At 50.5% G+C, this 25683-nt stretch overlaps 26 non-coding genes across 26 annotated transcripts; 13 read left to right on the top strand and 13 right to left on the bottom strand.

The window, feature by feature from the left end:
• Nucleotides 1-860: 860 nt before the first annotated feature.
• On the bottom strand, nt 861-932 carry Trnag-ccc. Its single transcript has one exon. It is a non-coding gene; the product is annotated as a tRNA-Gly (tRNA).
• A 683-nt stretch (nt 933-1615) lies between these two features.
• Nucleotides 1616-1699, top strand: Trnal-uaa. The gene has a single exon. It is a non-coding gene; the product is annotated as a tRNA-Leu (tRNA).
• Nucleotides 1700-2825: 1126 nt separating this feature from the next.
• Trnag-ccc lies at nt 2826-2897 on the bottom strand. Its single transcript has one exon. It is a non-coding gene; the product is annotated as a tRNA-Gly (tRNA).
• A 683-nt stretch (nt 2898-3580) lies between these two features.
• Trnal-uaa lies at nt 3581-3664 on the top strand. Its single transcript has one exon. It is a non-coding gene; the product is annotated as a tRNA-Leu (tRNA).
• A 1126-nt stretch (nt 3665-4790) lies between these two features.
• Trnag-ccc lies at nt 4791-4862 on the bottom strand. The gene has a single exon. It is a non-coding gene; the product is annotated as a tRNA-Gly (tRNA).
• A 683-nt stretch (nt 4863-5545) lies between these two features.
• Trnal-uaa lies at nt 5546-5629 on the top strand. Its single transcript has one exon. It is a non-coding gene; the product is annotated as a tRNA-Leu (tRNA).
• Nucleotides 5630-6756: 1127 nt separating this feature from the next.
• Nucleotides 6757-6828, bottom strand: Trnag-ccc. The gene has a single exon. It is a non-coding gene; the product is annotated as a tRNA-Gly (tRNA).
• A 683-nt stretch (nt 6829-7511) lies between these two features.
• Nucleotides 7512-7595, top strand: Trnal-uaa. Its single transcript has one exon. It is a non-coding gene; the product is annotated as a tRNA-Leu (tRNA).
• Nucleotides 7596-8722: 1127 nt separating this feature from the next.
• Trnag-ccc lies at nt 8723-8794 on the bottom strand. Its single transcript has one exon. It is a non-coding gene; the product is annotated as a tRNA-Gly (tRNA).
• Nucleotides 8795-9477: 683 nt separating this feature from the next.
• Trnal-uaa lies at nt 9478-9561 on the top strand. The gene has a single exon. It is a non-coding gene; the product is annotated as a tRNA-Leu (tRNA).
• Nucleotides 9562-10688: 1127 nt separating this feature from the next.
• Nucleotides 10689-10760, bottom strand: Trnag-ccc. The gene has a single exon. It is a non-coding gene; the product is annotated as a tRNA-Gly (tRNA).
• Nucleotides 10761-11443: 683 nt separating this feature from the next.
• Trnal-uaa lies at nt 11444-11527 on the top strand. The gene has a single exon. It is a non-coding gene; the product is annotated as a tRNA-Leu (tRNA).
• Nucleotides 11528-12654: 1127 nt separating this feature from the next.
• Trnag-ccc lies at nt 12655-12726 on the bottom strand. The gene has a single exon. It is a non-coding gene; the product is annotated as a tRNA-Gly (tRNA).
• Nucleotides 12727-13409: 683 nt separating this feature from the next.
• On the top strand, nt 13410-13493 carry Trnal-uaa. Its single transcript has one exon. It is a non-coding gene; the product is annotated as a tRNA-Leu (tRNA).
• Nucleotides 13494-14620: 1127 nt separating this feature from the next.
• On the bottom strand, nt 14621-14692 carry Trnag-ccc. The gene has a single exon. It is a non-coding gene; the product is annotated as a tRNA-Gly (tRNA).
• Nucleotides 14693-15375: 683 nt separating this feature from the next.
• Trnal-uaa lies at nt 15376-15459 on the top strand. Its single transcript has one exon. It is a non-coding gene; the product is annotated as a tRNA-Leu (tRNA).
• Nucleotides 15460-16585: 1126 nt separating this feature from the next.
• Nucleotides 16586-16657, bottom strand: Trnag-ccc. Its single transcript has one exon. It is a non-coding gene; the product is annotated as a tRNA-Gly (tRNA).
• Nucleotides 16658-17340: 683 nt separating this feature from the next.
• Trnal-uaa lies at nt 17341-17424 on the top strand. Its single transcript has one exon. It is a non-coding gene; the product is annotated as a tRNA-Leu (tRNA).
• Nucleotides 17425-18550: 1126 nt separating this feature from the next.
• Trnag-ccc lies at nt 18551-18622 on the bottom strand. The gene has a single exon. It is a non-coding gene; the product is annotated as a tRNA-Gly (tRNA).
• A 683-nt stretch (nt 18623-19305) lies between these two features.
• Nucleotides 19306-19389, top strand: Trnal-uaa. The gene has a single exon. It is a non-coding gene; the product is annotated as a tRNA-Leu (tRNA).
• A 1117-nt stretch (nt 19390-20506) lies between these two features.
• On the bottom strand, nt 20507-20578 carry Trnag-ccc. Its single transcript has one exon. It is a non-coding gene; the product is annotated as a tRNA-Gly (tRNA).
• Nucleotides 20579-21261: 683 nt separating this feature from the next.
• Nucleotides 21262-21345, top strand: Trnal-uaa. The gene has a single exon. It is a non-coding gene; the product is annotated as a tRNA-Leu (tRNA).
• A 1127-nt stretch (nt 21346-22472) lies between these two features.
• On the bottom strand, nt 22473-22544 carry Trnag-ccc. Its single transcript has one exon. It is a non-coding gene; the product is annotated as a tRNA-Gly (tRNA).
• Nucleotides 22545-23227: 683 nt separating this feature from the next.
• On the top strand, nt 23228-23311 carry Trnal-uaa. The gene has a single exon. It is a non-coding gene; the product is annotated as a tRNA-Leu (tRNA).
• A 1126-nt stretch (nt 23312-24437) lies between these two features.
• Nucleotides 24438-24509, bottom strand: Trnag-ccc. Its single transcript has one exon. It is a non-coding gene; the product is annotated as a tRNA-Gly (tRNA).
• A 683-nt stretch (nt 24510-25192) lies between these two features.
• On the top strand, nt 25193-25276 carry Trnal-uaa. Its single transcript has one exon. It is a non-coding gene; the product is annotated as a tRNA-Leu (tRNA).
• The last annotated feature ends 407 nt before the right edge of the window (nt 25277-25683 follow it).

Below are 25683 nucleotides of genomic sequence, written 5' to 3'. Positions count from 1 at the left end.
GGTTGTGGTTTTTGGGGTCCAAGCATCAGGCGAGCAAACGTGAACGAAAGCAGATATGTGCGTAAATGAGTGTCAGGGCAGTAATAAAGGTGGATGAGACGGTGGATCGGGTATTGGACTGCAGACGTGCCACATTGCGTAGCTCGATAGCTGAGTAAGTTAGAGCGTCGTGCTGTGAACACAAAGGCCACGTATTCGACCGCACCAAGTGCCATTTCATTTTTCTCCCCTAAAAGACAATGCTTCCTCCAGCGACACACTGCCAGGTAAATAACAAGCGATCTTCACAAGAAGTAAGGTGTCTACACGTTGCGCGATACTGTCGCCAACGGCCACACCGCGCGTAGTGCAGCGGTTCTCGTCTGTTCACCGGCGTTAGGAATCGTTGGCCGTGGTTAGTACATGGATGCGTGCTCGGCAGGGAACTCGACGTGCTGTTGCCTTCTTTCATTTTGCATTTTTCCTTCGGCTTCGTTGTTGCTTAGCAATAATTATGCGGTCCCGCACGCTGACGCCACTCTTGCCTCTCGGTACACTAAGGGGCGAATCTGTGGCCACAATAAAATGAAAGGTTCTGTCGTGTGTTTGTCGTTTTTTGGTCTCTCCCAGTCGTTTGTCGCGCCTGCCCTCTACATATATGCCCATTTCCAAGCGTCAGCTTTCGCGTCAGCCGAGCAAAGTCGAGACAAGTCGACACATGGAGACACACGATGCTGAGAAACGAAAGCCGCAGACTAGCGCCCTGGCAGCACGGACTGAGACGAGGGGCGAAGGAAAACTATTCGTACCGCGACAGTTCACAGTTTCGAAGATCGCGTTTCGTTACGTGGAATACCCGTAGAAGAAAAAAGTACCTTTTGTGCGGTGGCCGGGAATCGAACCCGGATCAACTGCTTGGGAAGCAACCATGCTGACCGTTACACCACCACCGCGTTGTGCTGCGTCCCACCCACGCCTTGATGTGTCGGCTACCCTCCTGCCATCAGAGGCCGAAGGCGACGGCGCTGTAGGCGCTCAACGCCAGGGCGGAGGTGAGCACATCTGAACGCAGTGCGTAGGTGCTGCTAGGGCGATGTAGCGTAGCTAGAAGCAGAACTGACAGCCGTTGAAAAACTGCCCTTTAATTTACAGCAGGGCGATAAAACAAATATCTAATGTGACGTACTTACTGATGATCCAGAGACGATTCAGCATGTGTGTGCCAATCCAGAAGTAGAAAGCGCCTAAGTATCACAATATTAAGTTGGTTAGTTTGATGCTCGCCTGGAGCCTATCATTAGCTTCCCCTGAGGGCGAAATGCACAGCGTAGCCGTTGCTAGGGAACGGCCTCTTCTGTCGTTTTTTGTTTTCTCTGCGTCAGTGTGAATATTGATAACTACAGTTCTGCTCGTTCCACTCAAGACAGATGGCGACGGAAAACAATGGTGTAAGGCACCATGTTTAAGCTGTGGTTCCCGAAAGTGAGGGTGGGGTGCAACCTCACATCTGACAACTCGTTTTAAATACTCTAAAACCAACGTATTTCCTTCACACAAGAAAAAAACACGCTAATTTCGCAGTCAGGCTCTGGAGATATACCGAGAAACGACGGTGGAAGAGATCTGGCGCCCACGCGTCAGATTGGCCGAGCGGTCTAAGGCGCCAGATTTAAGCTCTGGTTCCCGAAGGGGAGCGTGGGTTCGAACCCCACATCTGACAATGCATTTTAAATATTCCAAAACTACCAATTTCGTACATGCGGGAAAACAAGTAAATTACGCGGGAACAGGTTCCACAGATACTACGAGAAACGGCAGTGACTATGGTGCTTGCCTTGCAAGTCTGATTGTCTGGCGGCCTGAAAGAATGGAAAGCTGTTAGGAGACATGGCTTTCAGCCACGAGGCCCGGAATCGATTCCCGGTAGCCGAACATTCTTTTGTTTGCTGAGTCTTGGTTATTCTCACGGCATTTACGATATCTTTGGGTTGTGGTTTTTGGGGTCCAAGCATCAGGCGAGCAAACGTGAACGAAAGCAGATATGTGCGTAAATGAGTGTCAGGGCAGTAATAAAGGTGGATGAGACGGTGGATCGGGTATTGGACTGCAGACGTGCCACATTGCGTAGCTCGATAGCTGAGTAAGTTAGAGCGTCGTGCTGTGAACACAAAGGCCACGTATTCGACCGCACCAAGTGCCATTTCATTTTTCTCCCCTAAAAGACAATGCTTCCTCCAGCGACACACTGCCAGGTAAATAACAAGCGATCTTCACAAGAAGTAAGGTGTCTACACGTTGCGCGATACTGTCGCCAACGGCCACACCGCGCGTAGTGCAGCGGTTCTCGTCTGTTCACCGGCGTTAGGAATCGTTGGCCGTGGTTAGTACATGGATGCGTGCTCGGCAGGGAACTCGACGTGCTGTTGCCTTCTTTCATTTTGCATTTTTCCTTCGGCTTCGTTGTTGCTTAGCAATAATTATGCGGTCCCGCACGCTGACGCCACTCTTGCCTCTCGGTACACTAAGGGGCGAATCTGTGGCCACAATAAAATGAAAGGTTCTGTCGTGTGTTTGTCGTTTTTTGGTCTCTCCCAGTCGTTTGTCGCGCCTGCCCTCTACATATATGCCCATTTCCAAGCGTCAGCTTTCGCGTCAGCCGAGCAAAGTCGAGACAAGTCGACACATGGAGACACACGATGCTGAGAAACGAAAGCCGCAGACTAGCGCCCTGGCAGCACGGACTGAGACGAGGGGCGAAGGAAAACTATTCGTACCGCGACAGTTCACAGTTTCGAAGATCGCGTTTCGTTACGTGGAATACCCGTAGAAGAAAAAAGTACCTTTTGTGCGGTGGCCGGGAATCGAACCCGGATCAACTGCTTGGGAAGCAACCATGCTGACCGTTACACCACCACCGCGTTGTGCTGCGTCCCACCCACGCCTTGATGTGTCGGCTACCCTCCTGCCATCAGAGGCCGAAGGCGACGGCGCTGTAGGCGCTCAACGCCAGGGCGGAGGTGAGCACATCTGAACGCAGTGCGTAGGTGCTGCTAGGGCGATGTAGCGTAGCTAGAAGCAGAACTGACAGCCGTTGAAAAACTGCCCTTTAATTTACAGCAGGGCGATAAAACAAATATCTAATGTGACGTACTTACTGATGATCCAGAGACGATTCAGCATGTGTGTGCCAATCCAGAAGTAGAAAGCGCCTAAGTATCACAATATTAAGTTGGTTAGTTTGATGCTCGCCTGGAGCCTATCATTAGCTTCCCCTGAGGGCGAAATGCACAGCGTAGCCGTTGCTAGGGAACGGCCTCTTCTGTCGTTTTTTGTTTTCTCTGCGTCAGTGTGAATATTGATAACTACAGTTCTGCTCGTTCCACTCAAGACAGATGGCGACGGAAAACAATGGTGTAAGGCACCATGTTTAAGCTGTGGTTCCCGAAAGTGAGGGTGGGGTGCAACCTCACATCTGACAACTCGTTTTAAATACTCTAAAACCAACGTATTTCCTTCACACAAGAAAAAAACACGCTAATTTCGCAGTCAGGCTCTGGAGATATACCGAGAAACGACGGTGGAAGAGATCTGGCGCCCACGCGTCAGATTGGCCGAGCGGTCTAAGGCGCCAGATTTAAGCTCTGGTTCCCGAAGGGGAGCGTGGGTTCGAACCCCACATCTGACAATGCATTTTAAATATTCCAAAACTACCAATTTCGTACATGCGGGAAAACAAGTAAATTACGCGGGAACAGGTTCCACAGATACTACGAGAAACGGCAGTGACTATGGTGCTTGCCTTGCAAGTCTGATTGTCTGGCGGCCTGAAAGAATGGAAAGCTGTTAGGAGACATGGCTTTCAGCCACGAGGCCCGGAATCGATTCCCGGTAGCCGAACATTCTTTTGTTTGCTGAGTCTTGGTTATTCTCACGGCATTTACGATATCTTTGGGTTGTGGTTTTTGGGGTCCAAGCATCAGGCGAGCAAACGTGAACGAAAGCAGATATGTGCGTAAATGAGTGTCAGGGCAGTAATAAAGGTGGATGAGACGGTGGATCGGGTATTGGACTGCAGACGTGCCACATTGCGTAGCTCGATAGCTGAGTAAGTTAGAGCGTCGTGCTGTGAACACAAAGGCCACGTATTCGACCGCACCAAGTGCCATTTCATTTTTCTCCCCTAAAAGACAATGCTTCCTCCAGCGACACACTGCCAGGTAAATAACAAGCGATCTTCACAAGAAGTAAGGTGTCTACACGTTGCGCGATACTGTCGCCAACGGCCACACCGCGCGTAGTGCAGCGGTTCTCGTCTGTTCACCGGCGTTAGGAATCGTTGGCCGTGGTTAGTACATGGATGCGTGCTCGGCAGGGAACTCGACGTGCTGTTGCCTTCTTTCATTTTGCATTTTTCCTTCGGCTTCGTTGTTGCTTAGCAATAATTATGCGGTCCCGCACGCTGACGCCACTCTTGCCTCTCGGTACACTAAGGGGCGAATCTGTGGCCACAATAAAATGAAAGGTTCTGTCGTGTGTTTGTCGTTTTTTGGTCTCTCCCAGTCGTTTGTCGCGCCTGCCCTCTACATATATGCCCATTTCCAAGCGTCAGCTTTCGCGTCAGCCGAGCAAAGTCGAGACAAGTCGACACATGGAGACACACGATGCTGAGAAACGAAAGCCGCAGACTAGCGCCCTGGCAGCACGGACTGAGACGAGGGGCGAAGGAAAACTATTCGTACCGCGACAGTTCACAGTTTCGAAGATCGCGTTTCGTTACGTGGAATACCCGTAGAAGAAAAAAGTACCTTTTGTGCGGTGGCCGGGAATCGAACCCGGATCAACTGCTTGGGAAGCAACCATGCTGACCGTTACACCACCACCGCGTTGTGCTGCGTCCCACCCACGCCTTGATGTGTCGGCTACCCTCCTGCCATCAGAGGCCGAAGGCGACGGCGCTGTAGGCGCTCAACGCCAGGGCGGAGGTGAGCACATCTGAACGCAGTGCGTAGGTGCTGCTAGGGCGATGTAGCGTAGCTAGAAGCAGAACTGACAGCCGTTGAAAAACTGCCCTTTAATTTACAGCAGGGCGATAAAACAAATATCTAATGTGACGTACTTACTGATGATCCAGAGACGATTCAGCATGTGTGTGCCAATCCAGAAGTAGAAAGCGCCTAAGTATCACAATATTAAGTTGGTTAGTTTGATGCTCGCCTGGAGCCTATCATTAGCTTCCCCTGAGGGCGAAATGCACAGCGTAGCCGTTGCTAGGGAACGGCCTCTTCTGTCGTTTTTTGTTTTCTCTGCGTCAGTGTGAATATTGATAACTACAGTTCTGCTCGTTCCACTCAAGACAGATGGCGACGGAAAACAATGGTGTAAGGCACCATGTTTAAGCTGTGGTTCCCGAAAGTGAGGGTGGGGTGCAACCTCACATCTGACAACTCGTTTTAAATACTCTAAAACCAACGTATTTCCTTCACACAAGAAAAAAACACGCTAATTTCGCAGTCAGGCTCTGGAGATATACCGAGAAACGACGGTGGAAGAGATCTGGCGCCCACGCGTCAGATTGGCCGAGCGGTCTAAGGCGCCAGATTTAAGCTCTGGTTCCCGAAGGGGAGCGTGGGTTCGAACCCCACATCTGACAATGCATTTTAAATATTCCAAAACTACCAATTTCGTACATGCGGGAAAACAAGTAAATTACGCGGGAACAGGTTCCACAGATACTACGAGAAACGGCAGTGACTATGGTGCTTGCCTTGCAAGTCTGATTGTCTGGCGGCCTGAAAGAATGGAAAGCTGTTAGGAGACATGGCTTTCAGCCACGAGGCCCGGAATCGATTCCCGGTAGCCGAACATTCTTTTGTTTGCTGAGTCTTGGTTATTCTCACGGCATTTACGATATCTTTGGGTTGTGGTTTTTGGGGTCCAAGCATCAGGCGAGCAAACGTGAACGAAAGCAGATATGTGCGTAAATGAGTGTCAGGGCAGTAATAAAGGTGGATGAGACGGTGGATCGGGTATTGGACTGCAGACGTGCCACATTGCGTAGCTCGATAGCTGAGTAAGTTAGAGCGTCGTGCTGTGAACACAAAGGCCACGTATTCGACCGCACCAAGTGCCATTTCATTTTTCTCCCCTAAAAGACAATGCTTCCTCCAGCGACACACTGCCAGGTAAATAACAAGCGATCTTCACAAGAAGTAAGGTGTCTACACGTTGCGCGATACTGTCGCCAACGGCCACACCGCGCGTAGTGCAGCGGTTCTCGTCTGTTCACCGGCGTTAGGAATCGTTGGCCGTGGTTAGTACATGGATGCGTGCTCGGCAGGGAACTCGACGTGCTGTTGCCTTCTTTCATTTTGCATTTTTCCTTCGGCTTCGTTGTTGCTTAGCAATAATTATGCGGTCCCGCACGCTGACGCCACTCTTGCCTCTCGGTACACTAAGGGGCGAATCTGTGGCCACAATAAAATGAAAGGTTCTGTCGTGTGTTTGTCGTTTTTTGGTCTCTCCCAGTCGTTTGTCGCGCCTGCCCTCTACATATATGCCCATTTCCAAGCGTCAGCTTTCGCGTCAGCCGAGCAAAGTCGAGACAAGTCGACACATGGAGACACACGATGCTGAGAAACGAAAGCCGCAGACTAGCGCCCTGGCAGCACGGACTGAGACGAGGGGCGAAGGAAAACTATTCGTACCGCGACAGTTCACAGTTTCGAAGATCGCGTTTCGTTACGTGGAATACCCGTAGAAGAAAAAAAGTACCTTTTGTGCGGTGGCCGGGAATCGAACCCGGATCAACTGCTTGGGAAGCAACCATGCTGACCGTTACACCACCACCGCGTTGTGCTGCGTCCCACCCACGCCTTGATGTGTCGGCTACCCTCCTGCCATCAGAGGCCGAAGGCGACGGCGCTGTAGGCGCTCAACGCCAGGGCGGAGGTGAGCACATCTGAACGCAGTGCGTAGGTGCTGCTAGGGCGATGTAGCGTAGCTAGAAGCAGAACTGACAGCCGTTGAAAAACTGCCCTTTAATTTACAGCAGGGCGATAAAACAAATATCTAATGTGACGTACTTACTGATGATCCAGAGACGATTCAGCATGTGTGTGCCAATCCAGAAGTAGAAAGCGCCTAAGTATCACAATATTAAGTTGGTTAGTTTGATGCTCGCCTGGAGCCTATCATTAGCTTCCCCTGAGGGCGAAATGCACAGCGTAGCCGTTGCTAGGGAACGGCCTCTTCTGTCGTTTTTTGTTTTCTCTGCGTCAGTGTGAATATTGATAACTACAGTTCTGCTCGTTCCACTCAAGACAGATGGCGACTTAAAACAATGGTGTAAGGCACCATGTTTAAGCTGTGGTTCCCGAAAGTGAGGGTGGGGTTCAACCTCACATCTGACAACTCGTTTCAAATACTCTAAAACCAACGTATTTCCTTCACACAAGAAAAAAACACGCTAATTTCGCAGTCAGGCTCTGGAGATATACCGAGAAACGACGGTGGAAGAGATCTGGCGCCTACGCGTCAGATTGGCCGAGCGGTCTGAGGCGCCAGATTTAAGCTCTGGTTCCCGAAGGGGAGCGTGGGTTCGAACCCCACATCTAACAATGCATTTTAAATATTCCAAAACTACCAATTTCGTACATGCGGGAAAACAAGTAAATTACGCGGGAACAGGTTCCACAGATACTACGAGAAACGGCAGTGACTATGGTGCTTGCCTTGCAAGTCTGATTGTCTGGCGGCCTGAAAGAATGGAAAGCTGTTAGGAGACATGGCTTTCAGCCACGAGGCCCGGAATCGATTCCCGGTAGCCGAACATTCTTTTGTTTGCTGAGTCTTGGTTATTCTCACGGCATTTACGATATCTTTGGGTTGTGGTTTTTGGGGTCCAAGCATCAGGCGAGCAAACGTGAACGAAAGCAGATATGTGCGTAAATGAGTGTCAGGGCAGTAATAAAGGTGGATGAGACGGTGGATCGGGTATTGGACTGCAGACGTGCCACATTGCGTAGCTCGATAGCTGAGTAAGTTAGAGCGTCGTGCTGTGAACACAAAGGCCACGTATTCGACCGCACCAAGTGCCATTTCATTTTTCTCCCCTAAAAGACAATGCTTCCTCCAGCGACACACTGCCAGGTAAATAACAAGCGATCTTCACAAGAAGTAAGGTGTCTACACGTTGCGCGATACTGTCGCCAACGGCCACACCGCGCGTAGTGCAGCGGTTCTCGTCTGTTCACCGGCGTTAGGAATCGTTGGCCGTGGTTAGTACATGGATGCGTGCTCGGCTGGGAACTCGACGTGCTGTTGCCTTCTTTCATTTTGCATTTTTCCTTCGGCTTCGTTGTTGCTTAGCAATAATTATGCGGTCCCGCACGCTGACGCCACTCTTGCCTCTCGGTACACTAAGGGGCGAATCTGTGGCCACAATAAAATGAAAGGTTCTGTCGTTTGTTTGTCGTTTTTTGGTCTCTCCCAGTCGTTTGTCGCGCCTGCCCTCTACATATATGCCCATTTCCAAGCGTCAGCTTTCGCGTCAGCCGAGCAAAGTCGAGACAAGTCGACACATGGAGACACACGATGCTGAGAAACGAAAGCCGCAGACTAGCGCCCTGGCAGCACGGACTGAGACGAGGGGCGAAGGAAAACTATTCGTACCGCGACAGTTCACAGTTTCGAAGATCGCGTTTCGTTACGTGGAATACCCGTAGAAGAAAAAAAGTACCTTTTGTGCGGTGGCCGGGAATCGAACCCGGATCAACTGCTTGGGAAGCAACCATGCTGACCGTTACACCACCACCGCGTTGTGCTGCGTCCCACCCACGCCTTGATGTGTCGGCTACCCTCCTGCCATCAGAGGCCGAAGGCGACGGCGCTGTAGGCGCTCAACGCCAGGGCGGAGGTGAGCACATCTGAACGCAGTGCGTAGGTGCTGCTAGGGCGATGTAGCGTAGCTAGAAGCAGAACTGACAGCCGTTGAAAAACTGCCCTTTAATTTACAGCAGGGCGATAAAACAAATATCTAATGTGACGTACTTACTGATGATCCAGAGACGATTCAGCATGTGTGTGCCAATCCAGAAGTAGAAAGCGCCTAAGTATCACAATATTAAGTTGGTTAGTTTGATGCTCGCCTGGAGCCTATCATTAGCTTCCCCTGAGGGCGAAATGCACAGCGTAGCCGTTGCTAGGGAACGGCCTCTTCTGTCGTTTTTTGTTTTCTCTGCGTCAGTGTGAATATTGATAACTACAGTTCTGCTCGTTCCACTCAAGACAGATGGCGACGGAAAACAATGGTGTAAGGCACCATGTTTAAGCTGTGGTTCCCGAAAGTGAGGGTGGGGTGCAACCTCACATCTGACAACTCGTTTTAAATACTCTAAAACCAACGTATTTCCTTCACACAAGAAAAAAACACGCTAATTTCGCAGTCAGGCTCTGGAGATATACCGAGAAACGACGGTGGAAGAGATCTGGCGCCCACGCGTCAGATTGGCCGAGCGGTCTAAGGCGCCAGATTTAAGCTCTGGTTCCCGAAGGGGAGCGTGGGTTCGAACCCCACATCTGACAATGCATTTTAAATATTCCAAAACTACCAATTTCGTACATGCGGGAAAACAAGTAAATTACGCGGGAACAGGTTCCACAGATACTACGAGAAACGGCAGTGACTATGGTGCTTGCCTTGCAAGTCTGATTGTCTGGCGGCCTGAAAGAATGGAAAGCTGTTAGGAGACATGGCTTTCAGCCACGAGGCCCGGAATCGATTCCCGGTAGCCGAACATTCTTTTGTTTGCTGAGTCTTGGTTATTCTCACGGCATTTACGATATCTTTGGGTTGTGGTTTTTGGGGTCCAAGCATCAGGCGAGCAAACGTGAACGAAAGCAGATATGTGCGTAAATGAGTGTCAGGGCAGTAATAAAGGTGGATGAGACGGTGGATCGGGTATTGGACTGCAGACGTGCCACATTGCGTAGCTCGATAGCTGAGTAAGTTAGAGCGTCGTGCTGTGAACACAAAGGCCACGTATTCGACCGCACCAAGTGCCATTTCATTTTTCTCCCCTAAAAGACAATGCTTCCTCCAGCGACACACTGCCAGGTAAATAACAAGCGATCTTCACAAGAAGTAAGGTGTCTACACGTTGCGCGATACTGTCGCCAACGGCCACACCGCGCGTAGTGCAGCGGTTCTCGTCTGTTCACCGGCGTTAGGAATCGTTGGCCGTGGTTAGTACATGGATGCGTGCTCGGCAGGGAACTCGACGTGCTGTTGCCTTCTTTCATTTTGCATTTTTCCTTCGGCTTCGTTGTTGCTTAGCAATAATTATGCGGTCCCGCACGCTGACGCCACTCTTGCCTCTCGGTACACTAAGGGGCGAATCTGTGGCCACAATAAAATGAAAGGTTCTGTCGTGTGTTTGTCGTTTTTTGGTCTCTCCCAGTCGTTTGTCGCGCCTGCCCTCTACATATATGCCCATTTCCAAGCGTCAGCTTTCGCGTCAGCCGAGCAAAGTCGAGACAAGTCGACACATGGAGACACACGATGCTGAGAAACGAAAGCCGCAGACTAGCGCCCTGGCAGCACGGACTGAGACGAGGGGCGAAGGAAAACTATTCGTACCGCGACAGTTCACAGTTTCGAAGATCGCGTTTCGTTACGTGGAATACCCGTAGAAGAAAAAAAGTACCTTTTGTGCGGTGGCCGGGAATCGAACCCGGATCAACTGCTTGGGAAGCAACCATGCTGACCGTTACACCACCACCGCGTTGTGCTGCGTCCCACCCACGCCTTGATGTGTCGGCTACCCTCCTGCCATCAGAGGCCGAAGGCGACGGCGCTGTAGGCGCTCAACGCCAGGGCGGAGGTGAGCACATCTGAACGCAGTGCGTAGGTGCTGCTAGGGCGATGTAGCGTAGCTAGAAGCAGAACTGACAGCCGTTGAAAAACTGCCCTTTAATTTACAGCAGGGCGATAAAACAAATATCTAATGTGACGTACTTACTGATGATCCAGAGACGATTCAGCATGTGTGTGCCAATCCAGAAGTAGAAAGCGCCTAAGTATCACAATATTAAGTTGGTTAGTTTGATGCTCGCCTGGAGCCTATCATTAGCTTCCCCTGAGGGCGAAATGCACAGCGTAGCCGTTGCTAGGGAACGGCCTCTTCTGTCGTTTTTTGTTTTCTCTGCGTCAGTGTGAATATTGATAACTACAGTTCTGCTCGTTCCACTCAAGACAGATGGCGACTTAAAACAATGGTGTAAGGCACCATGTTTAAGCTGTGGTTCCCGAAAGTGAGGGTGGGGTGCAACCTCACATCTGACAACTCGTTTCAAATACTCTAAAACCAACGTATTTCCTTCACACAAGAAAAAAACACGCTAATTTCGCAGTCAGGCTCTGGAGATATACCGAGAAACGACGGTGGAAGAGATCTGGCGCCTACGCGTCAGATTGGCCGAGCGGTCTAAGGCGCCAGATTTAAGCTCTGGTTCCCGAAGGGGAGCGTGGGTTCGAACCCCACATCTAACAATGCATTTTAAATATTCCAAAACTACCAATTTCGTACATGCGGGAAAACAAGTAAATTACGCGGGAACAGGTTCCACAGATACTACGAGAAACGGCAGTGACTATGGTGCTTGCCTTGCAAGTCTGATTGTCTGGCGGCCTGAAAGAATGGAAAGCTGTTAGGAGACATGGCTTTCAGCCACGAGGCCCGGAATCGATTCCCGGTAGCCGAACATTCTTTTGTTTGCTGAGTCTTGGTTATTCTCACGGCATTTACGATATCTTTGGGTTGTGGTTTTTGGGGTCCAAGCATCAGGCGAGCAAACGTGAACGAAAGCAGATATGTGCGTAAATGAGTGTCAGGGCAGTAATAAAGGTGGATGAGACGGTGGATCGGGTATTGGACTGCAGACGTGCCACATTGCGTAGCTCGATAGCTGAGTAAGTTAGAGCGTCGTGCTGTGAACACAAAGGCCACGTATTCGACCGCACCAAGTGCCATTTCATTTTTCTCCCCTAAAAGACAATGCTTCCTCCAGCGACACACTGCCAGGTAAATAACAAGCGATCTTCACAAGAAGTAAGGTGTCTACACGTTGCGCGATACTGTCGCCAACGGCCACACCGCGCGTAGTGCAGCGGTTCTCGTCTGTTCACCGGCGTTAGGAATCGTTGGCCGTGGTTAGTACATGGATGCGTGCTCGGCTGGGAACTCGACGTGCTGTTGCCTTCTTTCATTTTGCATTTTTCCTTCGGCTTCGTTGTTGCTTAGCAATAATTATGCGGTCCCGCACGCTGACGCCACTCTTGCCTCTCGGTACACTAAGGGGCGAATCTGTGGCCACAATAAAATGAAAGGTTCTGTCGTTTGTTTGTCGTTTTTTGGTCTCTCCCAGTCGTTTGTCGCGCCTGCCCTCTACATATATGCCCATTTCCAAGCGTCAGCTTTCGCGTCAGCCGAGCAAAGTCGAGACAAGTCGACACATGGAGACACACGATGCTGAGAAACGAAAGCCGCAGACTAGCGCCCTGGCAGCACGGACTGAGACGAGGGGCGAAGGAAAACTATTCGTACCGCGACAGTTCACAGTTTCGAAGATCGCGTTTCGTTACGTGGAATACCCGTAGAAGAAAAAAAGTACCTTTTGTGCGGTGGCCGGGAATCGAACCCGGATCAACTGCTTGGGAAGCAACCATGCTGACCGTTACACCACCACCGCGTTGTGCTGCGTCCCACCCACGCCTTGATGTGTCGGCTACCCTCCTGCCATCAGAGGCCGAAGGCGACGGCGCTGTAGGCGCTCAACGCCAGGGCGGAGGTGAGCACATCTGAACGCAGTGCGTAGGTGCTGCTAGGGCGATGTAGCGTAGCTAGAAGCAGAACTGACAGCCGTTGAAAAACTGCCCTTTAATTTACAGCAGGGCGATAAAACAAATATCTAATGTGACGTACTTACTGATGATCCAGAGACGATTCAGCATGTGTGTGCCAATCCAGAAGTAGAAAGCGCCTAAGTATCACAATATTAAGTTGGTTAGTTTGATGCTCGCCTGGAGCCTATCATTAGCTTCCCCTGAGGGCGAAATGCACAGCGTAGCCGTTGCTAGGGAACGGCCTCTTCTGTCGTTTTTTGTTTTCTCTGCGTCAGTGTGAATATTGATAACTACAGTTCTGCTCGTTCCACTCAAGACAGATGGCGACGGAAAACAATGGTGTAAGGCACCATGTTTAAGCTGTGGTTCCCGAAAGTGAGGGTGGGGTGCAACCTCACATCTGACAACTCGTTTTAAATACTCTAAAACCAACGTATTTCCTTCACACAAGAAAAAAACACGCTAATTTCGCAGTCAGGCTCTGGAGATATACCGAGAAACGACGGTGGAAGAGATCTGGCGCCCACGCGTCAGATTGGCCGAGCGGTCTAAGGCGCCAGATTTAAGCTCTGGTTCCCGAAGGGGAGCGTGGGTTCGAACCCCACATCTGACAATGCATTTTAAATATTCCAAAACTACCAATTTCGTACATGCGGGAAAACAAGTAAATTACGCGGGAACAGGTTCCACAGATACTACGAGAAACGGCAGTGACTATGGTGCTTGCCTTGCAAGTCTGATTGTCTGGCGGCCTGAAAGAATGGAAAGCTGTTAGGAGACATGGCTTTCAGCCACGAGGCCCGGAATCGATTCCCGGTAGCCGAACATTCTTTTGTTTGCTGAGTCTTGGTTATTCTCACGGCATTTACGATATCTTTGGGTTGTGGTTTTTGGGGTCCAAGCATCAGGCGAGCAAACGTGAACGAAAGCAGATATGTGCGTAAATGAGTGTCAGGGCAGTAATAAAGGTGGATGAGACGGTGGATCGGGTATTGGACTGCAGACGTGCCACATTGCGTAGCTCGATAGCTGAGTAAGTTAGAGCGTCGTGCTGTGAACACAAAGGCCACGTATTCGACCGCACCAAGTGCCATTTCATTTTTCTCCCCTAAAAGACAATGCTTCCTCCAGCGACACACTGCCAGGTAAATAACAAGCGATCTTCACAAGAAGTAAGGTGTCTACACGTTGCGCGATACTGTCGCCAACGGCCACACCGCGCGTAGTGCAGCGGTTCTCGTCTGTTCACCGGCGTTAGGAATCGTTGGCCGTGGTTAGTACATGGATGCGTGCTCGGCAGGGAACTCGACGTGCTGTTGCCTTCTTTCATTTTGCATTTTTCCTTCGGCTTCGTTGTTGCTTAGCAATAATTATGCGGTCCCGCACGCTGACGCCACTCTTGCCTCTCGGTACACTAAGGGGCGAATCTGTGGCCACAATAAAATGAAAGGTTCTGTCGTTTGTTTGTCGTTTTTTGGTCTCTCCCAGTCGTTTGTCGCGCCTGCCCTCTACATATATGCCCATTTCCAAGCGTCAGCTTTCGCGTCAGCCGAGCAAAGTCGAGACAAGTCGACACATGGAGACACACGATGCTGAGAAACGAAAGCCGCAGACTAGCGCCCTGGCAGCACGGACTGAGACGAGGGGCGAAGGAAAACTATTCGTACCGCGACAGTTCACAGTTTCGAAGATCGCGTTTCGTTACGTGGAATACCCGTAGAAGAAAAAAAGTACCTTTTGTGCGGTGGCCGGGAATCGAACCCGGATCAACTGCTTGGGAAGCAACCATGCTGACCGTTACACCACCACCGCGTTGTGCTGCGTCCCACCCACGCCTTGATGTGTCGGCTACCCTCCTGCCATCAGAGGCCGAAGGCGACGGCGCTGTAGGCGCTCAACGCCAGGGCGGAGGTGAGCACATCTGAACGCAGTGCGTAGGTGCTGCTAGGGCGATGTAGCGTAGCTAGAAGCAGAACTGACAGCCGTTGAAAAACTGCCCTTTAATTTACAGCAGGGCGATAAAACAAATATCTAATGTGACGTACTTACTGATGATCCAGAGACGATTCAGCATGTGTGTGCCAATTCAGAAGTAGAAAGCGCCTAAGTATCACAATATTAAGTTGGTTAGTTTGATGCTCGCCTGGAGCCTATCATTAGCTTCCCCTGAGGGCGAAATGCACAGCGTAGCCGTTGCTAGGGAACGGCCTCTTCTGTCGTTTTTTGTTTTCTCTGCGTCAGTGTGAATATTGATAACTACAGTTCTGCTCGTTCCACTCAAGACAGATGGCGACTTAAAACAATGGTGTAAGGCACCATGTTTAAGCTGTGGTTCCCGAAAGTGAGGGTGGGGTGCAACCTCACATCTGACAACTCGTTTTAAATACTCTAAAACCAACGTATTTCCTTCACACAAGAAAAAAACACGCTAATTTCGCAGTCAGGCTCTGGAGATATACCGAGAAACGACGGTGGAAGAGATCTGGCGCCTACGCGTCAGATTGGCCGAGCGGTCTAAGGCGCCAGATTTAAGCTCTGGTTCCCGAAGGGGAGCGTGGGTTCGAACCCCACATCTGACAATGCATTTTAAATATTCCAAAACTACCAATTTCGTACATGCGGGAAAACAAGTAAATTACGCGGGAACAGGTTCCACAGATACTACGAGAAACGGCAGTGACTATGGTGCTTGCCTTGCAAGTCTGATTGTCTGGCGGCCTGAAAGAATGGAAAGCTGTTAGGAGACATGGCTTTCAGCCACGAGGCCCGGAATCGATTCCCGGTAGCCGAACATTCTTTTGTTTGCTGAGTCTTGGTTATTCTCACGGCATTTACGATATCTTTGGGTTGTGGTTTTTGGGGTCCAAGCATCAGGCGAGCAAACGTGAACGAAAGCAGATATGTGCGTAAATGAGTGTCAGGGCAGTAATAAAGGTGGATGAGACGGTGGATCGGGTATTGGACTGCAGACGTGCCACATTGCGTAGCTCGATAGCTGAGTAAGTTAGAGCGTCGTGCTGTGAACACAAAGGCCACGTATTCGACCGCACCAAGTGCCATTTCATTTTTCTCCCCTAAAAGACAATGCTTCCTCCAGCGACACACTGCCAGGTAAATAACAAGCGATCTTCACAAGAAGTAAGGTGTCTACACGTTGCGCGATACTGTCGCCAACGGCCACACCGCGCGTAGTGCAGCGGTTCTCGTCTGTTCACCGGCGTTAGGAATCGTTGGCCGTGGTTAGTACATGGATGCGTGCTCGGCTGGGAACTCGACGTGCTGTTGCCTTCTTTCATTTTGCATTTTTCCTTCGGCTTCGTTGTTGCTTAGCAATAATTATGCGGTCCCGCACGCTGACGCCACTCTTGCCTCTCGGTACACTAAGGGGCGAATCTGTGGCCACAATAAAATGAAAGGTTCTGTCGTGTGTTTGTCGTTTTTTGGTCTCTCCCAGTCGTTTGTCGCGCCTGCCCTCTACATATATGCCCATTTCCAAGCGTCAGCTTTCGCGTCAGCCGAGCAAAGTCGAGACAAGTCGACACATGGAGACACACGATGCTGAGAAACGAAAGCCGCAGACTAGCGCCCTGGCAGCACGGACTGAGACGAGGGGCGAAGGAAAACTATTCGTACCGCGACAGTTCACAGTTTCGAAGATCGCGTTTCGTTACGTGGAATACCCGTAGAAGAAAAAAGTACCTTTTGTGCGGTGGCCGGGAATCGAACCCGGATCAACTGCTTGGGAAGCAACCATGCTGACCGTTACACCACCACCGCGTTGTGCTGCGTCCCACCCACGCCTTGATGTGTCGGCTACCCTCCTGCCATCAGAGGCCGAAGGCGACGGCGCTGTAGGCGCTCAACGCCAGGGCGGAGGTGAGCACATCTGAACGCAGTGCGTAGGTGCTGCTAGGGCGATGTAGCGTAGCTAGAAGCAGAACTGACAGCCGTTGAAAAACTGCCCTTTAATTTACAGCAGGGCGATAAAACAAATATCTAATGTGACGTACTTACTGATGATCCAGAGACGATTCAGCATGTGTGTGCCAATCCAGAAGTAGAAAGCGCCTAAGTATCACAATATTAAGTTGGTTAGTTTGATGCTCGCCTGGAGCCTATCATTAGCTTCCCCTGAGGGCGAAATGCACAGCGTAGCCGTTGCTAGGGAACGGCCTCTTCTGTCGTTTTTTGTTTTCTCTGCGTCAGTGTGAATATTGATAACTACAGTTCTGCTCGTTCCACTCAAGACAGATGGCGACGGAAAACAATGGTGTAAGGCACCATGTTTAAGCTGTGGTTCCCGAAAGTGAGGGTGGGGTGCAACCTCACATCTGACAACTCGTTTTAAATACTCTAAAACCAACGTATTTCCTTCACACAAGAAAAAAACACGCTAATTTCGCAGTCAGGCTCTGGAGATATACCGAGAAACGACGGTGGAAGAGATCTGGCGCCCACGCGTCAGATTGGCCGAGCGGTCTAAGGCGCCAGATTTAAGCTCTGGTTCCCGAAGGGGAGCGTGGGTTCGAACCCCACATCTGACAATGCATTTTAAATATTCCAAAACTACCAATTTCGTACATGCGGGAAAACAAGTAAATTACGCGGGAACAGGTTCCACAGATACTACGAGAAACGGCAGTGACTATGGTGCTTGCCTTGCAAGTCTGATTGTCTGGCGGCCTGAAAGAATGGAAAGCTGTTAGGAGACATGGCTTTCAGCCACGAGGCCCGGAATCGATTCCCGGTAGCCGAACATTCTTTTGTTTGCTGAGTCTTGGTTATTCTCACGGCATTTACGATATCTTTGGGTTGTGGTTTTTGGGGTCCAAGCATCAGGCGAGCAAACGTGAACGAAAGCAGATATGTGCGTAAATGAGTGTCAGGGCAGTAATAAAGGTGGATGAGACGGTGGATCGGGTATTGGACTGCAGACGTGCCACATTGCGTAGCTCGATAGCTGAGTAAGTTAGAGCGTCGTGCTGTGAACACAAAGGCCACGTATTCGACCGCACCAAGTGCCATTTCATTTTTCTCCCCTAAAAGACAATGCTTCCTCCAGCGACACACTGCCAGGTAAATAACAAGCGATCTTCACAAGAAGTAAGGTGTCTACACGTTGCGCGATACTGTCGCCAACGGCCACACCGCGCGTAGTGCAGCGGTTCTCGTCTGTTCACCGGCGTTAGGAATCGTTGGCCGTGGTTAGTACATGGATGCGTGCTCGGCTGGGAACTCGACGTGCTGTTGCCTTCTTTCATTTTGCATTTTTCCTTCGGCTTCGTTGTTGCTTAGCAATAATTATGCGGTCCCGCACGCTGACGCCACTCTTGCCTCTCGGTACACTAAGGGGCGAATCTGTGGCCACAATAAAATGAAAGGTTCTGTCGTGTGTTTGTCGTTTTTTGGTCTCTCCCAGTCGTTTGTCGCGCCTGCCCTCTACATATATGCCCATTTCCAAGCGTCAGCTTTCGCGTCAGCCGAGCAAAGTCGAGACAAGTCGACACATGGAGACACACGATGCTGAGAAACGAAAGCCGCAGACTAGCGCCCTGGCAGCACGGACTGAGACGAGGGGCGAAGGAAAACTATTCGTACCGCGACAGTTCACAGTTTCGAAGATCGCGTTTCGTTACGTGGAATACCCGTAGAAGAAAAAAGTACCTTTTGTGCGGTGGCCGGGAATCGAACCCGGATCAACTGCTTGGGAAGCAACCATGCTGACCGTTACACCACCACCGCGTTGTGCTGCGTCCCACCCACGCCTTGATGTGTCGGCTACCCTCCTGCCATCAGAGGCCGAAGGCGACGGCGCTGTAGGCGCTCAACGCCAGGGCGGAGGTGAGCACATCTGAACGCAGTGCGTAGGTGCTGCTAGGGCGATGTAGCGTAGCTAGAAGCAGAACTGACAGCCGTTGAAAAACTGCCCTTTAATTTACAGCAGGGCGATAAAACAAATATCTAATGTGACGTACTTACTGATGATCCAGAGACGATTCAGCATGTGTGTGCCAATCCAGAAGTAGAAAGCGCCTAAGTATCACAATATTAAGTTGGTTAGTTTGATGCTCGCCTGGAGCCTATCATTAGCTTCCCCTGAGGGCGAAATGCACAGCGTAGCCGTTGCTAGGGAACGGCCTCTTCTGTCGTTTTTTGTTTTCTCTGCGTCAGTGTGAATATTGATAACTACAGTTCTGCTCGTTCCACTCAAGACAGATGGCGACGGAAAACAATGGTGTAAGGCACCATGTTTAAGCTGTGGTTCCCGAAAGTGAGGGTGGGGTGCAACCTCACATCTGACAACTCGTTTTAAATACTCTAAAACCAACGTATTTCCTTCACACAAGAAAAAAACACGCTAATTTCGCAGTCAGGCTCTGGAGATATACCGAGAAACGACGGTGGAAGAGATCTGGCGCCCACGCGTCAGATTGGCCGAGCGGTCTAAGGCGCCAGATTTAAGCTCTGGTTCCCGAAGGGGAGCGTGGGTTCGAACCCCACATCTGACAATGCATTTTAAATATTCCAAAACTACCAATTTCGTACATGCGGGAAAACAAGTAAATTACGCGGGAACAGGTTCCACAGATACTACGAGAAACGGCAGTGACTATGGTGCTTGCCTTGCAAGTCTGATTGTCTGGCGGCCTGAAAGAATGGAAAGCTGTTAGGAGACATGGCTTTCAGCCACGAGGCCCGGAATCGATTCCCGGTAGCCGAACATTCTTTTGTTTGCTGAGTCTTGGTTATTCTCACGGCATTTACGATATCTTTGGGTTGTGGTTTTTGGGGTCCAAGCATCAGGCGAGCAAACGTGAACGAAAGCAGATATGTGCGTAAATGAGTGTCAGGGCAGTAATAAAGGTGGATGAGACGGTGGATCGGGTATTGGACTGCAGACGTGCCACATTGCGTAGCTCGATAGCTGAGTAAGTTAGAGCGTCGTGCTGTGAACACAAAGGCCACGTATTCGACCGCACCAAGTGCCATTTCATTTTTCTCCCCTAAAAGACAATGCTTCCTCCAGCGACACACTGCCAGGTAAATAACAAGCGATCTTCACAAGAAGTAAGGTGTCTACACGTTGCGCGATACTGTCGCCAACGGCCACACCGCGCGTAGTGCAGCGGTTCTCGTCTGTTCACCGGCGTTAGGAATCGTTGGCCGTGGTTAGTACATGGATGCGTGCTCGGCTGGGAACTCGACGTGCTGTTGCCTTCTTTCATTTTGCATTTTTCCTTCGGCTTCGTTGTTGCTTAGCAATAATTATGCGGTCCCGCACGCTGACGCCACTCTTGCCTCTCGGTACACTAAGGGGCGAATCTGTGGCCACAATAAAATGAAAGGTTCTGTCGTGTGTTTGTCGTTTTTTGGTCTCTCCCAGTCGTTTGTCGCGCCTGCCCTCTACATATATGCCCATTTCCAAGCGTCAGCTTTCGCGTCAGCCGAGCAAAGTCGACACATGGAGACACACGATGCTGAGAAACGAAAGCCGCAGACTAGCGCCCTGGCAGCACGGACTGAGACGAGGGGCGAAGGAAAACTATTCGTACCGCGACAGTTCACAGTTTCGAAGATCGCGTTTCGTTACGTGGAATACCCGTAGAAGAAAAAAAGTACCTTTTGTGCGGTGGCCGGGAATCGAACCCGGATCAACTGCTTGGGAAGCAACCATGCTGACCGTTACACCACCACCGCGTTGTGCTGCGTCCCACCCACGCCTTGATGTGTCGGCTACCCTCCTGCCATCAGAGGCCGAAGGCGACGGCGCTGTAGGCGCTCAACGCCAGGGCGGAGGTGAGCACATCTGAACGCAGTGCGTAGGTGCTGCTAGGGCGATGTAGCGTAGCTAGAAGCAGAACTGACAGCCGTTGAAAAACTGCCCTTTAATTTACAGCAGGGCGATAAAACAAATATCTAATGTGACGTACTTACTGATGATCCAGAGACGATTCAGCATGTGTGTGCCAATCCAGAAGTAGAAAGCGCCTAAGTATCACAATATTAAGTTGGTTAGTTTGATGCTCGCCTGGAGCCTATCATTAGCTTCCCCTGAGGGCGAAATGCACAGCGTAGCCGTTGCTAGGGAACGGCCTCTTCTGTCGTTTTTTGTTTTCTCTGCGTCAGTGTGAATATTGATAACTACAGTTCTGCTCGTTCCACTCAAGACAGATGGCGACGGAAAACAATGGTGTAAGGCACCATGTTTAAGCTGTGGTTCCCGAAAGTGAGGGTGGGGTGCAACCTCACATCTGACAACTCGTTTTAAATACTCTAAAACCAACGTATTTCCTTCACACAAGAAAAAAACACGCTAATTTCGCAGTCAGGCTCTGGAGATATACCGAGAAACGACGGTGGAAGAGATCTGGCGCCCACGCGTCAGATTGGCCGAGCGGTCTAAGGCGCCAGATTTAAGCTCTGGTTCCCGAAGGGGAGCGTGGGTTCGAACCCCACATCTGACAATGCATTTTAAATATTCCAAAACTACCAATTTCGTACATGCGGGAAAACAAGTAAATTACGCGGGAACAGGTTCCACAGATACTACGAGAAACGGCAGTGACTATGGTGCTTGCCTTGCAAGTCTGATTGTCTGGCGGCCTGAAAGAATGGAAAGCTGTTAGGAGACATGGCTTTCAGCCACGAGGCCCGGAATCGATTCCCGGTAGCCGAACATTCTTTTGTTTGCTGAGTCTTGGTTATTCTCACGGCATTTACGATATCTTTGGGTTGTGGTTTTTGGGGTCCAAGCATCAGGCGAGCAAACGTGAACGAAAGCAGATATGTGCGTAAATGAGTGTCAGGGCAGTAATAAAGGTGGATGAGACGGTGGATCGGGTATTGGACTGCAGACGTGCCACATTGCGTAGCTCGATAGCTGAGTAAGTTAGAGCGTCGTGCTGTGAACACAAAGGCCACGTATTCGACCGCACCAAGTGCCATTTCATTTTTCTCCCCTAAAAGACAATGCTTCCTCCAGCGACACACTGCCAGGTAAATAACAAGCGATCTTCACAAGAAGTAAGGTGTCTACACGTTGCGCGATACTGTCGCCAACGGCCACACCGCGCGTAGTGCAGCGGTTCTCGTCTGTTCACCGGCGTTAGGAATCGTTGGCCGTGGTTAGTACATGGATGCGTGCTCGGCTGGGAACTCGACGTGCTGTTGCCTTCTTTCATTTTGCATTTTTCCTTCGGCTTCGTTGTTGCTTAGCAATAATTATGCGGTCCCGCACGCTGACGCCACTCTTGCCTCTCGGTACACTAAGGGGCGAATCTGTGGCCACAATAAAATGAAAGGTTCTGTCGTGTGTTTGTCGTTTTTTGGTCTCTCCCAGTCGTTTGTCGCGCCTGCCCTCTACATATATGCCCATTTCCAAGCGTCAGCTTTCGCGTCAGCCGAGCAAAGTCGAGACAAGTCGACACATGGAGACACACGATGCTGAGAAACGAAAGCCGCAGACTAGCGCCCTGGCAGCACGGACTGAGACGAGGGGCGAAGGAAAACTATTCGTACCGCGACAGTTCACAGTTTCGAAGATCGCGTTTCGTTACGTGGAATACCCGTAGAAGAAAAAAAGTACCTTTTGTGCGGTGGCCGGGAATCGAACCCGGATCAACTGCTTGGGAAGCAACCATGCTGACCGTTACACCACCACCGCGTTGTGCTGCGTCCCACCCACGCCTTGATGTGTCGGCTACCCTCCTGCCATCAGAGGCCGAAGGCGACGGCGCTGTAGGCGCTCAACGCCAGGGCGGAGGTGAGCACATCTGAACGCAGTGCGTAGGTGCTGCTAGGGCGATGTAGCGTAGCTAGAAGCAGAACTGACAGCCGTTGAAAAACTGCCCTTTAATTTACAGCAGGGCGATAAAACAAATATCTAATGTGACGTACTTACTGATGATCCAGAGACGATTCAGCATGTGTGTGCCAATCCAGAAGTAGAAAGCGCCTAAGTATCACAATATTAAGTTGGTTAGTTTGATGCTCGCCTGGAGCCTATCATTAGCTTCCCCTGAGGGCGAAATGCACAGCGTAGCCGTTGCTAGGGAACGGCCTCTTCTGTCGTTTTTTGTTTTCTCTGCGTCAGTGTGAATATTGATAACTACAGTTCTGCTCGTTCCACTCAAGACAGATGGCGACGGAAAACAATGGTGTAAGGCACCATGTTTAAGCTGTGGTTCCCGAAAGTGAGGGTGGGGTGCAACCTCACATCTGACAACTCGTTTTAAATACTCTAAAACCAACGTATTTCCTTCACACAAGAAAAAAACACGCTAATTTCGCAGTCAGGCTCTGGAGATATACCGAGAAACGACGGTGGAAGAGATCTGGCGCCCACGCGTCAGATTGGCCGAGCGGTCTAAGGCGCCAGATTTAAGCTCTGGTTCCCGAAGGGGAGCGTGGGTTCGAACCCCACATCTGACAATGCATTTTAAATATTCCAAAACTACCAATTTCGTACATGCGGGAAAACAAGTAAATTACGCGGGAACAGGTTCCACAGATACTACGAGAAACGGCAGTGACTATGGTGCTTGCCTTGCAAGTCTGATTGTCTGGCGGCCTGAAAGAATGGAAAGCTGTTAGGAGACATGGCTTTCAGCCACGAGGCCCGGAATCGATTCCCGGTAGCCGAACATTCTTTTGTTTGCTGAGTCTTGGTTATTCTCACGGCATTTACGATATCTTTGGGTTGTGGTTTTTGGGGTCCAAGCATCAGGCGAGCAAACGTGAACGAAAGCAGATATGTGCGTAAATGAGTGTCAGGGCAGTAATAAAGGTGGATGAGACGGTGGATCGGGTATTGGACTGCAGACGTGCCACATTGTGTAGCTCGATAGCTGAGTAAGTTAGAGCGTCGTGCTGTGAACACAAAGGCCACGTATTCGACCGCACCAAGTGCCATTTCATTTTTCTCCCCTAAAAGACAATGCTTCCTCCAGCGACACACTGCCAGGTAAATAACAAGCGATCTTCACAAGAAGTAAGGTGTCTACACGTTGCGCGATACTGTCGCCAACGGCCACACCGCGCGTAGTGCAGCGGTTCTCGTCTGTTCACCGGCGTTAGGAATCGTTGGCCGTGGTTAGTACATGGATGCGTGCTCGGCTGGGAACTCGACGTGCTGTTGCCTTCTTTCATTTTGCATTTTTCCTTCGGCTTCGTTGTTGCTTAGCAATAATTATGCGGTCCCGCACGCTGACGCCACTCTTGCCTCTCGGTACACTAAGGGGCGAATCTGTGGCCACAATAAAATGAAAGGTTCTGTCGTGTGTTTGTCGTTTTTTGGTCTCTCCCAGTCGTTTGTCGCGCCTGCCCTCTACATATATGCCCATTTCCAAGCGTCAGCTTTCGCGTCAGCCGAGCAAAGTCGAGACAAGTCGACACATGGAGACACACGATGCTGAGAAACGAAAGCCGCAGACTAGCGCCCTGGCAGCACGGACTGAGACGAGGGGCGAAGGAAAACTATTCGTACCGCGACAGTTCACAGTTTCGAAGATCGCGTTTCGTTACGTGGAATACCCGTAGAAGAAAAAAGTACCTTTTGTGCGGTGGCCGGGAATCGAACCCGGATCAACTGCTTGGGAAGCAACCATGCTGACCGTTACACCACCTCCGCGTTGTGCTGCGTCCCACCCACGCCTTGATGTGTCGGCTACCCTCCTGCCATCAGAGGCCAAAGGCGACGGCGCTGTAGGCGCTCAACGCCAGGGCGGAGGTGAGCACATCTGAACGCAGTGCGTAGGTGCTGCTAGGGCGATGTAGCGTAGCTAGAAGCAGAACTGACAGCCGTTGAAAAACTGCCCTTTAATTTACAGCAGGGCGATAAAACAAATATCTAATGTGACGTACTTACTGATGATCCAGAGACGATTCAGCATGTGTGTGCCAATCCAGAAGTAGAAAGCGCCTAAGTATCACAATATTAAGTTGGTTAGTTTGATGCTCGCCTGGAGCCTATCATTAGCTTCCCCTGAGGGCGAAATGCACAGCGTAGCCGTTGCTAGGGAACGGCCTCTTCTGTCGTTTTTTGTTTTCTCTGCGTCAGTGTGAATATTGATAACTACAGTTCTGCTCGTTCCACTCAAGACAGATGGCGACGGAAAACAATGGTGTAAGGCACCATGTTTAAGCTGTGGTTCCCGAAAGTGAGGGTGGGGTGCAACCTCACATCTGACAACTCGTTTTAAATACTCTAAAACCAACGTATTTCCTTCACACAAGAAAAAAACACGCTAATTTCGCAGTCAGGCTCTGGAGATATACCGAGAAACGACGGTGGAAGAGATCTGGCGCCCACGCGTCAGATTGGCCGAGCGGTCTAAGGCGCCAGATTTAAGCTCTGGTTCCCGAAGGGGAGCGTGGGTTCGAACCCCACATCTGACAATGCATTTTAAATATTCCAAAACTACCAATTTCGTACATGCGGGAAAACAAGTAAATTACGCGGGAACAGGTTCCACAGATACTACGAGAAACGGCAGTGACTATGGTGCTTGCCTTGCAAGTCTGATTGTCTGGCGGCCTGAAAGAATGGAAAGCTGTTAGGAGACATGGCTTTCAGCCACGAGGCCCGGAATCGATTCCCGGTAGCCGAACATTCTTTTGTTTGCTGAGTCTTGGTTATTCTCACGGCATTTACGATATCTTTGGGTTGTGGTTTTTGGGGTCCAAGCATCAGGCGAGCAAACGTGAACGAAAGCAGATATGTGCGTAAATGAGTGTCAGGGCAGTAATAAAGGTGGATGAGACGGTGGATCGGGTATTGGACTGCAGACGTGCCACATTGCGTA

This window comes from Schistocerca piceifrons, chromosome 2 (genome assembly GCF_021461385.2).
Source record: "Schistocerca piceifrons isolate TAMUIC-IGC-003096 chromosome 2, iqSchPice1.1, whole genome shotgun sequence".
NCBI classification, from domain to species: domain Eukaryota; kingdom Metazoa; phylum Arthropoda; class Insecta; order Orthoptera; family Acrididae; genus Schistocerca; species Schistocerca piceifrons.
This window is presented reverse-complemented; position numbering and strand designations above follow the sequence as displayed.